General features: G+C 43.2%; 1 long non-coding RNA gene across 1 annotated transcript; it reads left to right on the forward strand.

Annotated features, from left to right (window-relative positions):
- Positions 1–970: 970 nt before the first annotated feature.
- On the forward strand, positions 971–12290 carry LOC146186552 (uncharacterized). Its single transcript, XR_014708135.1, has 4 exons — positions 971–1310; positions 2164–2249; positions 2483–2548; positions 12224–12290. It is a non-coding gene; the product is annotated as an uncharacterized LOC146186552 (long non-coding RNA).
- Positions 12291–17279: the final 4989 nt, after the last annotated feature.

Genomic DNA, 17279 nt, shown 5'->3' on the forward strand with positions numbered 1-17279 from the left:
TCGCGGACAGAATTAACACATATGACTACGTTAGCAAAAATGAGCACTGTTTTACAATGTAGGCCTTAACTTATTACATTAACCAACGGAGTAATGCAGATGTGTTGGAAAATATTTATGCCTGAAGATTGTGTTTGTAGCTAGCTGGCATATTGCTCTTCACCTCGAGACTGTTAGTAAATAGAAGGCATTAGTAAAGATACCGATGTGACCAAGTCGCACGGCCTCCGTAATTTAAGACACGGATGCTTTGAGGTGCCCCCAAAAGAATCGTCGTTACATATATCAGACGAATGAAGTCACGAACTGTTTCTGCAGCAGAAAAAATGCAAGAAGCGAAGCAGCCCACATTCGAAGCCACAAGCCTTCTTACAGCTGAGACTCGGCTGCCTTTTTCTTTGGTCGCTGAGCTCTACCTGCATGTCTGCTCGTAAAACCTCCACCGCAGACGATGTAAACGTTGGTCCGAAAGGTCAGGAGATACAGCACTAATGCGCAAATAATTCACTTCCCCAGTGGTATCTTCATCATGACGTCTTGCGTTAGCGTCACCGCCAAACTCCGCAGCGAGTTCGTCGTATTTCAGCGTTAATGAACGTCCAACGCCAAACTACTCAGCTGCAGGCGGCATAACTGGCGTATTCCTTCCGTACTTGTCCGCTTTCTGTTCCGCCTGTCGGAGGCACTCTTCCGCCAGCAGAGGCGAGGTCTTCTTTCCCCAAACCGTGGCAGCGAGACATTAGAGAGATTTAGCTTACCGGAGACGTATTACGTCTCCCGGAGACGTACAGACGTAGACGTATCGGACGCCTACTGCGCATGCGTGAAAACTGCCGATACGTACAGGCGCTGGAGACGTACTTCGGAGACGTATGCCGCGTGACGTCCAGCTTGCCGTAATGTCGCGAGATCTCACGAGATTTCAGCAGCCATGGAGCCAAGCCGCCAAGCTAAGCGATGGGATGGTGCTACGAGTGCTTGTAGAGTGCTGCTGTGCGCAACGGGCCACATAGTTCTCCCGTTTTCACATTGGCGTCATCAAATGCTGTAATACCCTTGCCCCGGCCGTGCCAAGAAAACATCATGCGCAAGCGTTTCAGTGCGGCGGACGACCAGCAAGTAGCTCGAGATCGCCACCATCCTGTACATACACTGTACAGCGCAGGGAGAAGGCGCCGTCGAAAGAAGTTGCAACGATTTCTAGGGATCCGCCGACGGCGAACGAGCGCTCGCTCCGCTGCACAATGAAGGCGTTCGCAAAGGCCTTTGCAAGCCATCCAGCGTCAGAAAAAAAAAAAAAAATGATTCTGGTAAGTCACTACCCACTACCTTCTCTGTTCAGACGATCGGACTGGACAGCGGACTGTCCGAGCGGAACAATTAGTTATCATATGTGACGAAAACGGCACTTTCGAGTAGCTCGGAATGGCAGTGACTCGGCGCCTGCCGATCGCGTGCGCTCCGAGTAGGAGTGGTGGTGGATGATGCTTTCCCACGATACATACGGCCCGCCCGTCTGAACACCGCCTAGTCGATTGCTGGGGAATAGCAGCGCAAAGTAAAAAGCCCCTTACGTTGTGCGAATTAGATACATGATATTTCAGCATTTTTGCTAAGCATGGCTCGAGTTGCATAATATAATACACGTCGTGTAGCTGCTTTTGTTTACATGTGCATGTAAATGTGCACAGCCACCAGGAGCCACAATAAATGAAAATTGTTTGCAAGATGATTTACTTTATCTTCTCAGACAATTGTGTGGCGCCATTAGCTAACAGCACATGCTGAATGCAGTGCCAAAGCCAAATATTGCAAGAGGTCATTTAATTTTTTTTTGCTCCAAGCTTATGAACTTGTGTCCCTGTGTCAGCACGTGAAATGAAGTATTTTATGCTGTTGGACAAAACATTCAGGCACTGGAAGTCTTATTAGCATTTACAAGTCGCAGAGGCTCAACTGGTTTGCTCATTGTGTTATAAAAACACCTGAAAATTAAAAAAGGATCCTTGTTAAGGACCATTGCATTGAATGAAGGCAACAGTGTCTGCGTCGTGGCACTTTTCTAGTGTCCTGGCGCAACTTTCAGCTGCACAATTAGATCCTGTATTATGTTGGAAAGTTAATTACCAATCATCTGTGTCTCATATGGTTATTCCCTTTCAGATGAAAATGAGCCTGCAAGTGCCTGAATGACATGGTGCCCAGAGAGACTTATGATGATGAAAGCAATCATGACAACTCCCGGAATAGTAAGCGACAACACTTCTTATATTACTTTCTTCAATGTTCTTGTTGAACATGTTACAGCTATTTACAAAGCACTGCAATGTTCAGTCTTGATTCTCTTACTGCAGTGTACAAAGTGTAGCCAGAGTGCTAAAGTAAGCTCGTGCATGTTGTTATGCACCGGAAAACAGCCCAAGATCTCATGGCTGCAGAAATAATTATTTCTTTCATTTGTTTGCTTGCTTCCATGGCACAGCCACAAGTCTGCACAGTGTGGAGCCGCTGCCGTCAACACCAAGCCTGCAGTCAGTGCCCTTGAGGGGTGAGGACATATTTACGTTATTTTGAGCAGCACCAATTTGTAAAACGTTTTATTTATCTCAATGCCTTAACAACTTACTATAGTTTAAAACTCAAGACTGCTTAGTACAACTGCACTAGAACCTAGTTGTTAGCTTTTGCATTCATGCCAAATCTATGCACGGACCAGCAGCAGCAACAGTGCATTATACAAAGGCTGTGGCTAAAGGTACGTCCGACGGACCCGATCAATGGTCTTAAAGGTACGTCCGACGGACCCGGTGCGTTTTTCTTCGGGATACGACGGACGGATCCGGGAAATATTTTTCAGAGGTACGGCGGACGGACCCGATCGGTAGGGTTCTTCCGACGGACCCAACGCATTTTTCTCCGATATGGGCCTTGGGATCCGTCGGGAAAGCCGGACGGATCCGAGATATCCCCAGATGTGGTTGTAACAACAACATGGTAGCCACATGTAGCCAAATCGAAGTTGGTATGAGGTGTAGTACGTGCGAGGTGCAGGAAGTATGTACTACTACTGCATGCGTGAAATGTGAAATTACAAAGAATAGTACAGTGGCAAGAATAGTGCCTAGAATGGGTGATATACTACGTGATGGCATAATGATAGGTTTACGTGAGTTGGACCGCGGCACGGTCGCAAGCGCATGTAATCGCGGTGTTGACGGCCAGCCCGCGGCCCGCACGCCCGCTCATTTGGTCCTCGTTATCATGTGCATTAACGTCTACGACGGTCGTTATGTAGTTATGTAGTTTTGATTCTTCAAAGTTTCGTCACTTCCATCTGTGATGAGATGCGTCACGTAAGGCATCGCTTTCTTGGTGCTGCAAGTTCTACGTAGTCGCTGAAAAAGCTGTGTGCCGCCGGCGTGTCTCTAGCCCAAGCATCGCGTCATTCGTGTTTGTTGGAGGTGTGGTTTGTGCTTACCGTGAGATGCTGTGATGTACGGATTACGTCCTACTAGAGTGCTGTGTGAGACTACGAAGAGTGCTGTGATGAGTGCGCCGATGTCCGGACGGACATCAGTGTGTCCGTTTATGATCGGCGATGTTGCACGTGCATGTCAGTGTTTATTAGGTGCGGTGGTAATTTACTTACACGCGCTGTGCAACGATCAGACGAAAATAAGTCATCGACAATTTGTTAGCCTGCACTACAGAGCTCAAAACTCGGAAAATGGGAATGCACATGATGCAGTTCTCGCATGTTGGAGCTAGTGGACCGAAAAATATGTGCCCAGCCCACACCGCCGGGATGCGCATTACTACAGGTGAAATGGTTCAGGTTTCTGTAAAATAGCTGCCTGGCACAGCACCTTCCTAAATGTTCAGGCTTTGTACTATTGTTGAAGGCCACTTTATTATTAATAAAGGAACGAATATGCTTTATGTGTTAATGACTAGTGCTTTTTCAACATATGTTCATTTTTTTTTTTTTTCGTTTTTCCTTAGTTTTCTTTGTTTTTCATGCTAGAAAAACACAAATAGTACACTTTTAAACTTGTCAGTCCAAAGCTGAACATGAATATCTGCCATGCATGTGACAGCTTGAATGCTAGAAAGGTTGACGTGTATAGCATGTACGTAGACGCTGCGACATCTTAGTGGCACGTTCGGCTACTTGCCCCAAGGTCGTGATGTTTAATGCCAGTGATGGCAGTCGCTCTTTGGTGCAGGTGAAATGCAAATGCTTCTGTTTCCTGCAAGATGTCAACGCAAAGTACAAAGCCCGGGCAGTCAAATTAGTCTGGGGCTCTCCACTACGGTATTTTTCATAGCTACATATGTCACTTTAGGATGTGAAACCCTACATGCCACAGGTAGGCTGCATTGTTTTTTAGATTGTGTAACCTCTCATCTATGTTTTGCAACATTTGGCTAATTTTAGTTCTCAAACAGTTGTTAAAGATGAAACCAAAGCAGTTCTTGGCATGGTTTCCTGCTTGGATTAATTTGCTAATTGCAGTTCTTTGAAACTTGCATCAATGCTGGACAGTTCAAATAGCAGGCAGTTGAATTACAGAAATGATGTGGATCGTGCATATCAGTTCGGACAAATAGAAAGTAACGGTCCCCTCCTTGCATGCATAGGTGCCCTTAGACAAATACATACTCGGGTGTGTGATTGTGACGCATATCAAGGGTCAACAGAAGGCCATGTGGAGCCAGTGTGATATTCTTCATGAAGGCTAAAGTAGAATTGTACAACAGCTGCTGTACCATGCAGAAAAAAATTGATCGTTTAGTGCATGATTAACTGACCATGAATAGCATCTTACTCAGAGTATGATGTGATATATATCTGGTTTAGCATCCCAAAATAACTACGGCTATGAGGAACACGATAGTTGAGGGCGCCGGTATAATTTCGACCACCTGGGGTTCTTTTACATGCACTGACACCGCACGGTGCATGACGGCCTATTGTTTCGCCTCTATTGAAATGCTCCTGCTCTGGCTGGAACCAAATCTGCATCTTTGGGTTCAGCAGCCAAGCACTAACTACTGAGCCAGCACAATGGGGCCAAGTATCAAAATGCATGCCATTACATTTCCTTCTAGCCTGTGGTTTTCTTCACAGAACTAATGTATACAAGGAAAAGTAAATAGCAAGAAAACACTAGTTTTATTGCACATTATATTCGCATTTCAGCAAACATTCTCTAGGAAAAAAATTCTCATAATGTTTGCATGGAAACCATGAACATCTTACAAAAAAACAATGCACTTACTCCACTCCAATTATTAATGGGCAAGGTTGCATCTATGCTACTACACTGCACTTATCACAAAACCACCAGCCCTATCTGCTTTGGCCAATCACTTGATGAAACTAACGGAGCCAGATGTCGCACACCACAGACTGGTCGTCTCGCAACATATCTCTGCATATGTTGCATTTCAATTTCATGCCTTTCCACTTAGCTTCAACTGTTGCCAGCATTACTAGTCACCCATCTTTTCTGAAATTCCTTTTTACGCTGTTGGGATCAGCATGCTTGTTAACGATGGTCTCTGGAATTTTCGATGCTATCATTTTCACATCTTCCTCATCTGGAAGAATGAAGGAAATGACAAGCTTTGAGCAGAAAAAAAAATTAGGGAGACTCCTAATCTCCACCTGTAAGGGTATGGTGTGCCAGCGTTAATGGTTCTTGTCTGCAGATCCCACTGTGGATTCCCGTTAATTTACATGCCCTTTGCTACAAACATAATTACTAATTCCTTAATTCATGTCTCTGTTATCTCAGATATACTCATTAGCATACGGTCGTAGACTGCCCTGTTAGGTGATAGACAACCTGGCATAGACCTCTGTAAGCCTCAACCTTTCTTAATTGGAGCTGAAACGTCCCAGAACATATTTCAAATATAACTTTGTAAGCTTGACTTAACAGCTCCTGCCATGTCGTGTGGCCTCGTGACATTTGGCTCGTGGCACTTTTGGCTTGTGCACAGGGGTCATCTGTTAAATACTGGTTAACATGCATGAAAAATACATTTTCACACAAACTGGTGGCAAATGGTCAAGTGGTGCACTGCAGATTCTGAAATGTATACCTATATGCATGCAAGGATCGCATCATCGCATAACATGATCAAGAGTTCTATCAGTACCTGTAGTTACATAGCATTTCAATGCCCATTAAAGGACCACCTCAGACAATGGTTGTTGTTACCACAAGACCTGTTCTAACAGCGTACTGACACCATTCCACTGAGCGATGGACATGTATATGCATACCCTAGATAGCTCATGATTGTGGATCTCATTTATTTCTATGACTTCCAAGGAATTCCTGTCGTCAGAAACCCTACACTTTATGAAATCGGGACAGTTGTCTTGAAAGGTGATGAAAAGAAATAACCAGGTTACCTTGACGCAATGCTAAATTACAGAGGGTGAATATGCTGCATGAAGATACCAAGAAGCTTGTACAAAGAAATGTGAGTGAAATGGCAAGATTTTTGAAACATTGAAATAAACTACAAACTATACTTGTCAAACCTGTCATTAAGGAATGGAAATCATGCAGTAATCAAAAACACAACATGGAGGCCATTTTAGGTCATCTTCACAAAACACATACCCACACCTCACACACAGCTTCATACTTATGAAAGAGGAAAAACCAATATGCAAGGAGTGTGGAGATGAACTAACAATAAACCATATTTTACACGTGCGCCAGAGTCGAGAAAATAAGAGGAAACATTTTGTACAATTTTGCAACAGATCCCTTTCCATCCCAGCATGATCCTAGGAAATAAGAGAATATGTGTCCTGTTTAAGTTGTTGCGCATTTCTCTTATATACTATGCAGAACCAACTAGCCCGACAACACGCTCTTCTCAACTGTAATCCTAGGAGAGACGTGCAAATTTCCTGCACTTTTGGTTTCTTAAAATGTTCCTAAACAAGCTACATCCTAAAGAACATTTTAGTCTTTACACACAAATAAATACATTAAACCTTGTTCTTGGTGCATGGCAGCATTAGTCGCTTATGCACCATAAAAATCAACACAGTGCTGTAAGGTATACCTTGGTTAGCTGTGTTATATGAGACAAGCTTTCGGTCTGGTGTGGTCCTTATTCACGTGAAAGCGCTGTCATGAGGGTCTATGTCCCAGCGATCGGAAAGTGACCTATTCCAATAATTTTACAAACTGAAGGCGATTCTACAGATTTCTAAAGACTGGAGTGCTCAACTGTTTTATCAACGTCCGCCTGCTTTGACAGCCTGGAGTGAAACTGTTGAAGAGAATACATTTTTGAACATTTAACGCGTTTCTGAAGGCGTTGCTTTCAATTACGGGGCCCACAAAAAGCTTTCTAGCAAGACAGCGGTGTAGCGTGGAAAATCGCTCCGCCGGTCCATCGCTGGCGCCGCTGACTTGACAGGCGAACTGTTCAAACTTACAGCTACTGACCACACCTGAAACACTGAATTGCGCATGATCAACGCAGAATAACACTGAACACTGGTAGCTATCGATTTCGCGCCCAATATTGTGAAAATCTGTCCTCTCTTCGATCATTGATACGTCCACGGTTGAACATTTATGCGCCTCGGGGTAGGCCAGCCGTTGGAACATGGATGTGTGGTTGTAGCAACGACCACTTGCATGGCGCACTCTGCAAAATTCCAAGAGTCAGCTTCTGCAACGAAATGTGCAGCGCACATTTTCTACCGCGTACCCAAGTCCGCGGCGATGCATGCATATCGATCCCGATCGTTTCAAAGCTGCGCGGCCGTTCAGTCGGGTCATGCTAACCTCGAGCATGCGGGGGTTTAAACTACATGTACGCAAAATTCAACGACAAGAAAAAGATGCAGGCTAAGCACTTTAGTCTAGTCTTCCCCTAAATACCAAAGAACATTGCTGTTCACAGGGAATTCGGATCATTCGCGCTTCCGGCTTTCCGGTTGTGTACTCTTGCGGTGCGGTGCAGTAGGTCTTCGCCTCGACGAGTCGATGTGCAGCTCGCCGCAGTAGCAGCGCAGGCCTCTAGTAAATTCGGCATGTCTTCTGCCACGGCTCTGAGGTAGAATTTAAACGAAGAATTTAGCTAGAAACATCCTGTTTCCTCGGTCTGCATGTGAGGAACGAGCATAATGCCATTTCACATACATACTTTGGACTGCCGATCGTTCTGCACGGCGAGGTGTGTGTGTGTTGTGCCGGCGCTAGATCTTCGGAGGTCGATGCAGGACCTAAGACAGCGTAAATGCTAGGAGTAGCTCGCTTACATTACGGGCAGATCGAGGTAATAGTTTAGTGCGAAGCGAAAGCTGCTCGTGAATGTGCGTATCTCGATGCCAGCTGGTGGAGCGGGTGCAGTACGTAGCATCGCCTGCAGCTATGTGCGTGACAGCGATGCTTGCCGTACACAACCCTAAGTGAAGACCGTGATCTATGTTAGAACGGATGCATTCTTCGTAGCACCTCATCGAGAGTCGCGGCTAGCTGATATCATAGAGGATAAGATTCATTCACGCGTAGCAAGCGGAATGTGGCCGCGTTCGACGTGCGTATAGCCATGAGCCTGTATATCGACGTCCGCCGTATCTTTACGAGAATCGAATGGATACGTCGGACGTACCTTTAGACACTTCGTTATACAAAATGCAATGGTCTATGAAAGCAGCGATAAATGAAATAAATGAGTAGGAAAACAAATTATTCACAAATTTTCATGTTCATGGTGCACACTCACGAGACCATCACAATGCTTTGTGTATTGTTATGCTTGTCTCAGACTGTTTTGAACCTACACTCCATTTGGTGGCATGACTGAGTCTTCGGTTTGAGAGAAGAATGACGTTTGGAAGATGAGAGAACAAAAACAATGAAATTTGATTGCACTTCTGCAGACTTATGTACATACTTCAAAGGTCTTAACAGCAAAAGGTCAAAAGCAAGTTCATAGCAATGATAGACTATTGAGCCTCTTGCCCAGGGCCAGTATTGTTTTTTTTTTAACTCCACAAGAAACCTTTAAACAATCAATCCAGCCCTCTCACAGAACTTTGGCCAATAAAATACGGCACATCTCTTCAGGTCAATCAGCCAGTCAATCAAACAGTATTGGTAAGCAGTGTTCCTGCCGTCATACCTTGGGAACAGGCGAGGAGACATAGAAACTTCCTTTTTCACTTCGATAGCGTTGCAATAGTCGAACAAGGAGTCTGTCTGCCAAAAAACACAGGGCATGTCTGATGTCACATACAGCGGATCAAAACAGCATCTGTAGAACTCAACTCCTAATGGATCAGTGTAATGGTTTTATGGCCATGTCCCTTCTCCCAAACAGCCACCGTATCTTCCTGTGCGGTGTGGCCTCAGGCACCCCTCTCCAGAATGTATTCGTCATCGGACAAAGCGTGGGAAGTTCCCACATGCTTTTTCTTTTTGCGGCTTCACACTTTTGTGTGATGTTTGCCTGGACGCGTGATGCATTTTCAGCTCTTAGGTCATTGCAGCATGCTGCTGTGCATGTGCATAATCAACGCAAATGCTCAGAAGTAATACTTTATAGAGACATTTCTACCGCAATTACCCATTTGGTGAATTTTATTTATCCTCAAGAAAAGGATGGCAAAATTATATTATTGTTTACTCCACCCTCCACTGTGGTCTTAATGCATTGGTTAATGTGAAAAAATGATTCAATTTGTTTTCAATGTGCATCAGAAGGAGCGTTCACTGACATAAAATAACATCAAATACCATGGAAAATCTTTTGCATATGCCAGCAACAGGCAAGTACCAGTATAGATTGCTGTTGAACGTGACACTTAGTATTCTCTGCGAGCCTACAATTGTAATGTTCCGGCTCTCATTGCTGACAGCACGATTAAAAAAAAATTTTTTTTCTGGGAAAATAATCAGCGTTGTCTTTGAACAATTTATATTAAGTTTGTTTGATTGAAACCACAACAATAATGTTAACAGGAAGGCTTTGCTTTGCTTTGTCAACGTGTCTGCATCAGTGCCCGTCATAATAGAACAGTCATCTGCATGTGGTGGTGGCAAAACTAATAAATATCCAACAGGTGCAAGATAGGTGTCAACTTATCCGCAAAGATGACGGCCTGGAGTCCTCGGACATGGGCGACGTCAGCTATCGGATTAGACCTAGCAGAGTTTCAGGGCGTGAGCTCGACAGTAGTTTCCCAAAATTATTTTTTGTCTCTGGATTTATATTTTAGATTTCTGGACACGCCCATATCATATGTACCAGATCCACCCTATATATGTACGACAAATTTAATGGATATGTCGATGTGGGCAATGTCTTTGATGAACACTTTCAACAACAGTGGCCAAAGCAGGCTTCCTTGTGAAACACTGTTAGTGACTGTTAGATCGTTCAAATGGTGATTACTCAGGCATGCTATTTGTGTTTATTCTCCTCTCCTTCGGGGCAAGTGCCAAGAACCTGTGTGCAATTCTGTTCACAACTATATAATCACACCAGGTAGATTGCTACAATGAGAATTCACTGCCTTTTCTTTTCCTTTCTTTTTTTTCATGAAATTCTAGTTTAAGATTCGTAATTATCAAAATACCCAATTGCTTGTCCATGAACCTTTTGTACTTGCTATATACCATGGCCTATTCCCCGTCGTGGGTATGTGCCATTACCACTAAAGACAGTCATCAATGGGTCTGATACATAGGTCAGGGGTGGAAGCAGGCTCAAGCATTTTGGAGCAGCTTTGGGAGCAGCGAGACAAGAGTTTTGGAGCAGCTTTGGAGCAATGAGACAAGAGTTTTGGAGCATTTGAATTATGTTTTGGAGCAGGTTCCTAAGGTCAAATGCCTCTGATAATTGTAGTAATTGTTTTTCTCTTTCTGACAGAAAAAGATGAGCTCTTCCTTTTTATGCAAGTTCAATGCCTCTCCAACTTCGCACTCATTTCTGACAAGACAACGGCCAACAACTTGAAACAGACTAGCAGCAAACAAAATGCTTGCTGGTGTGCTTTATAACTGAACACCTAGTGTGACCTAACGCATTTGCCTATTCTGACTTGACAGATTTAAATGTCAAGTTTACCACTTCAATGCACTCAAGCAATGCCACTAATTTGGAGCTCAGATTAATGGACATGACATTTCTGCTCTCTATCTTGTGCATACCCCTTTTTGATCCTATGCCTGTGCTGATAAATTCCTGAGCAGTGGTCAGTAGTGCCTTCAGGAAATGTAGATGGCACTGAAGGGTAGCCTTTTCATCCTTCAGCATATTTACTTCACTACCTCCTTCCAATAGTTTTATCATTCTTTGCTTGAGCAATGCTGGGGCTCATTTTTTAAATCTTGGCAATAGGCCCTGTATGGCTTTCCAACACTCTTGAGACGCTTCCTAGTGAGTGACATCTTTGGAGTACCAACCCATAACAATTCAAGTATGATTTTGTCTGCCGTAGGCCCGACAAGCTTGTTACTGAAAAAGAGGCTCGATAGGTGCCTGCTTGTTCTCAGACCACAACCATTAGAATAACTCATGTGGTTTTTCCAGTCGGACAAGTTTCCTTCCGAACGACTCACGGTAGTTTGCGCCTATCTGCTTCGCTTGCTGCTCTTGCTTCTCCCTCCACCGGCGATTCAAAAGGCTGAGAGGAGGTGCTACGTCACATGCACAGTGCATTTGTTTTGCAATTATCTCCAATCGCCAGCGACTCATATTAAATTTACTTGCGAACAAATATTTATTATGCCACATGCTTCCTTCCCTTACAAAAATTTCGTTTGTATTAAGCCCAGTGCTAGATGCGTTATATCTTTGCCACTGGTGCAAAGACATTGTTTGCGTGTTGCACTAAATTTGATGGTAGAACATTAAAACAGCCAATTTGGAGCAGTTTTGGAGCAATATTGCATTTTGGAGCAGGATAGAGCAGGAAAAGCAGTTTGGGAGCAGAATGGAGCAAATGGAGTGGCAATTCCACCCCCGATAGGTGCATTCACAAGAGGAGACTGCTGCACTTCTGTGCCATGATATAGGGGTATGCCATATGCCCAGACATTTCATGAATAATCATGTGCGTAGTTATTCACTGCAATACCAGCTGGAGAGCAATATTAAACAACCTCCAGCTTTCTCATAACAGCTTTAATTTTACAGTAATTTCTGTGAACACTGCACCTTTTCATTCCAGGAAGGTAGAAGAATACAACACGGATGTTTTATGCAGCACATGGTGATGAACACTGCCCCGTGTGAAGATGGACATGTGGAGATCAGCTGGCGAAATCTTGGCAATCAGTTGACAAGATGCTGATTGCGCTGATGAAAGAATGAAAGTTATTTATGTTGGCACTATATCACATTGCAGATAGCACCAGTTTATTTTCTCCAAAACCCTCTCGACCATGTTCACTTTGCCAAATAAATCCCAAATACATTTTTGCAACACAAATGCTGTCGGTGTGTTTCTGTTCTTGCATTTTATGGTGCATAAGTAGCTAAGGCTACAGTTTCGCAAATACAGGTCCAAAATTATCTGCAAAGGGCATTACACTAATTTTAAATTTCATATTTTAAGAAATATTTGCATTGTGAGAATTGTAAACATATGCAATGACTCGAAAAAAAAAAAAAATATGTGCGCAACCTCTCTCAAGTGAGCCTCAGCTACAACGTTGAAAACACTGTTAGTGGCCTGTGGTCACCACTTCACCAAAAGAAATTCAAAATGTCCCGTCACATAGTGGTAATTGCTAAAAACATATCATAGGTCAGTGTTTCTCAAATAAGGGCTCACGAAGTGATTTTCAGGGTCCATGAAACCCACAGCTGCAAAAAAAAGAAAGATATGCGTGATAGCTTTGGCCTGACTAGACACAGTTTTGCAGGGTTAAAATCTAGGAGATTCAAAGGCGACTTTAGTTTATGAAAAAAAAAAAAAAAGAGTGCGGAAACAGAGGGAGAGGGCATCTGCGGCATTCGTTGATGCCAACGTTGGTAAAACTCGAGCTTTGGCTGCACTACTGGATGGAGCTACAATGCAAAGCGTCTCGGGCATGATGACAACATGACAGCTCAATGAGAGTACAATTAATTCAGTAGTGTACAGAAAACTCTGAATAATGACTCTAGCAGTACATGCGATCAATAATTATATGAGCTGTGAATTAGCAGCATGAAGTGAAAAACCATAAAATGGCATCACTTTTTGCATCTGGTAGCACAGGTTCTCACTGAAGCCGTCAGACGGCCTGACGAAGACAAGTTGTGGTGGTTCGCCGCCTCGTTCGCCAAAGCAGATGGCACTTCACACATACAGACACTTTTATAACTCAGATGCCACCTTTCCTTAATCTAGACAATACATAAATGCATACACAACCGCTCGGGTGAAACACTAGAGACGGCCCACGCGGCACAACTCATGTACAGCGTTCAGAGTGGTGGTCTAGTGCATATTTGCGGTCACAAGCATCTCGTGCCACTAACAGTTCGAAGTCAGCGTTGGGAACAAGTGAAGCCGTTGGTCCGGAGCACAGCTGTCAGGTGTCCACCGGTAGACGGTCACGCAGTCAAAGGAGCATGGGAGACAATGCCGAACCAAAGTCATCGCGTCCTTTCAGTTCGCCAAGTAGCGAGATGGCAAACCGAAGCTGTCATATCGCTGCACACAACACTCGGGCAAAAACCCCTGCATTTGAACACGAACACTATCACACGCCACCCTAAATGCCACCATGCACACACCATGTCTTGTTGAACACTGTGAGACGAGAACAACGAGAAAGTAGTCATGCACTGCTGCAATCAATCGAGATAAATATTGCTGCATCTCGCATAAAAAAAAAATTCATAAAGTTGCATCTCGGCATAACAGTGTCAACAAATGAACAGCATAAATCTTTGGGTAGCATTGTTGCATGCAGTGATGCTCATCTTGGAAATGGAGTAACTGTTCTAGAAAACACGGACAACAGAAACAGAAGTGGACATGGACGTACACAGGCTCACAGCTGTATTTTACTAACCAAAGAGGACATATATACAGCAGGCAAAAGTATAGCGTTGAGCATGCGGTTTTGTGCACTTTATATATGTCATCGTTACTTAGTAAAATCCAGTTGTGAGTCTGCAAGCCTCCTGTCCACTTGTTTCTGATGTCCAAGTTTCCTAGTGCACTTACCCTATTTACAAGATATGCACCACTGCATGCTGCAATTATTGCTGTAAGGAATACAGAGATGAATTCTGCGCCTGTTGACAAATGCCTCAACTATGAAGGTCACTGCTTGCTATGCTTGTCCATATTTTACTGAGAAAGGCAGCCTAAAAAAAAAAAAAATGTTCCAAATTTTTTGACCGCAGGACGTAGGCAGACACTTAGTCTGAAAAGGCACAAGGTATTGACCAACTGAGGCAGACACAAGACAAAGTAGATAGACACATGACAGCTGTACAAAGATGTTCGGCAGTTCATTGCGCAACTTTATACATGCGCCCTACCTGTTACCATCTCAAAGTTTGGTTCTTGAAATAGTCAATAAAAGCAAAATTCCATGCTACGCTGCCAAACCCCCCCCTACAGCTTTCCTAACACTGCTAATTGCCTTGTTGAAGGCAACATGATGAGGTTGCAGTACGGCACCTCCAAACAGCTTGTAGAGTAGAGGCCATCGGGGGTAGGCTGCATCACTATAGATCACATATTTATGACCCATGGTGATCTTCTGCAGGTTCTCAAAGTGCACCGTCTCCTTGAGGATCCCTAAAAGATAGCAAGAATTAAAAATATAACCAATGCGGGTCTACACAGGTGCCTCTTCTTTTTGTATAATGAGATGTAATTACAGTTGCAAGTTTTTAGATACAATTTTTCCCTACAAATTTATAAAATGCCACATGCTAACACAATCTTGCATCACATACTTAAGTGCCACGTTTCTTTACAGATGAAATGCTGTTTTTCATGAGGTGGGTCATTGAGTACCCTTTCCCAAAAACCAACTCAAAAAATATAAAAGTACTTGTGGAATTTTCGCAGCAGAGATGTTAGGCTTTAATTTGGAAATGCACTCCCCTGAATATGAAAAACATATTACAGCTAGTTACTGCAATGAAGACATGACTGAACAAGCTTACCTGCATCGTGACGTCTGCCTTTAAATGGCCCACTGGCAGACTATGGCATTGGTACACATTAGTGCCTGATATTTTTGCACAGGCTCCACTTGTGCCCAGAGAAGTCCTCCTTCTGAGCCACAGACGGTCGACAAATTTGCCTTGCTGTGCCATGATGAAACCGCAGCAGTTGAGCATGGGGGCCTTCCTTTGCATGCACCGCCTGAGGAGGAAAAATTGGAGCGGCTGCAAGCAACGATCACTTATAGAGTCCCTATAAAGTGGTCATGAGAAAATAATGTTTCAGTGTGCACCTTCTTTGCTGTGCCGTAGCATAATACTTATTGCATTGCTTTTGGAAGAGTTCACTAGCGTTACCTCGTACAGGCCCATCAATTTTAAGGTGAAAATCTTTAATGGCTCATACTGTCGGCATTCGTTTGTTTGGTCACACTATAGCTGTCAATCAAATGATGTCATGATGATGCCATCAGAAAAAATTAAAATCCTGTTTCCGCTGGGAGCCGAACCTCTATCCCTCGCATCCCCATCCGAGCGCTTTAGCTAACTGTGCAACGTTCGGGATCTTGAAACACACACAAAAATTCTCCTTGTCTACTGTAAGGATGATAGTAGCGATGACAATGAAGTTGGAATTAGCAGTGATGACATTAGCAATGATAATGACAGTGCATTTAATTCATAATGATGAGAGCAAACGTGATGCACCGTGTGCACCAGCAACGCTTAGATTTTCACATTTCTGCAGTGTAGATTCCGCAGTGCTCCCGGATTTTTTCAACACTATCATCGACACTTGATTTTTTTTTTTTTTTTCAAAGCAAGCGAAATTCAGAAACCTACACTAGGTTATTTTCTTTTTTTTGTAATTGAAAGATCATATATACATCTCACTTTTGCAAACGGTTTGAGACAGTAAGGATGTAAATAAAGACCAGGAATTTCACAGAAATCATGTGCCAAATCAAAAATGAGCCAGATTCTGCTGATGTGCAGATGGAAATGAGCCAAATCTATTTCATTCTTGACAGCTTTCTTTCTCAGCTTTAGCATGATAGGGTGGACTACTGCGAGTGTAAATTCAATTATTGCTTCTCCATAGCTACTTCCTTATCACTGTCTAGGATACGAAGAGATCACAGGAAAATCTGAAGCCAGAAGATAAAAACACTGGGAACATAGGCCTGCAGCAGACGAAGCAGTTTGTGCATAAAGCTAGCAAAATAACTTATAAAAGACTACATTCAATTTAGCCTGTTGGCAGCGGCTTTCTGCATTTAGCAACATAAGCAAATAGCCGAAACTGGCAAGAAACGACAATATTTGCCGCTGTCTTGTCGCTTTGCATCCTATGTGCATCTACCATTCCCCGGCAATACAATGGTGCACTGAATTAAAATAGCTCTTCATTAAACACATTCCAACTAATTTCTACCAAAATAGCCTCACATCTTTGCTTGAAGCAGAAGCCCACTAAGCATTTATTTGCTCACTTTAGAGCAAATCAGTGCTGCTGATTGTGTGACAATGAATATTACAACTCTTCATCAGCTGTATTCACAGTATGATCGTTTACAGGTATTATTTTCACAAAGAGACTAGAAACGACTCTGAAAAAAATTTCCTTCAGTCAAAGTAGTGTCAAATATAGATTTTCATATTGATAAGGGCCAAATCCAAAATTGCTTACATTGTTTAAATTATTGCATAAAATTTTATGAAATTTCTGTGTTGAGTATTTCTAATGCATGAAGCAAATTAAAAAATAACTTGTGCTGATAACAACCTTTGGCGTATTTCTCAGTTTGTGTTTCCGTGGACTTCCCTAATTTAATAAACAAAAATATTGACTTGTAAGTGTGCTAGTGTTTATGTTGATGACCTTATGCTGTGCTAGTAGGCAAGATCGAAAAGCAGCATAGCACTGGTTGCATTCGGGACGTTAAACAGTTTCACTAAATTCGATGTCGACAAGAGAGCACCTTCCCAAAGCCCTACAACCGAGTTGGAGAGCAGGGGTATATATATATATGCCTTTGCACAAGTGTGCCTAAGTTAATTGACGTAAAAAAAAAAAAAAAAAAGAAAAAAGAAAAAAAAAAAAGAGA

The sequence above is a fragment of the Amblyomma maculatum genome, chromosome 6, assembly GCF_055883805.1.
Source record: "Amblyomma maculatum isolate TAMU_Amacu chromosome 6, ASM5588380v1, whole genome shotgun sequence".
Taxonomy (NCBI): Eukaryota; Metazoa; Arthropoda; class Arachnida; order Ixodida; family Ixodidae; genus Amblyomma; species Amblyomma maculatum.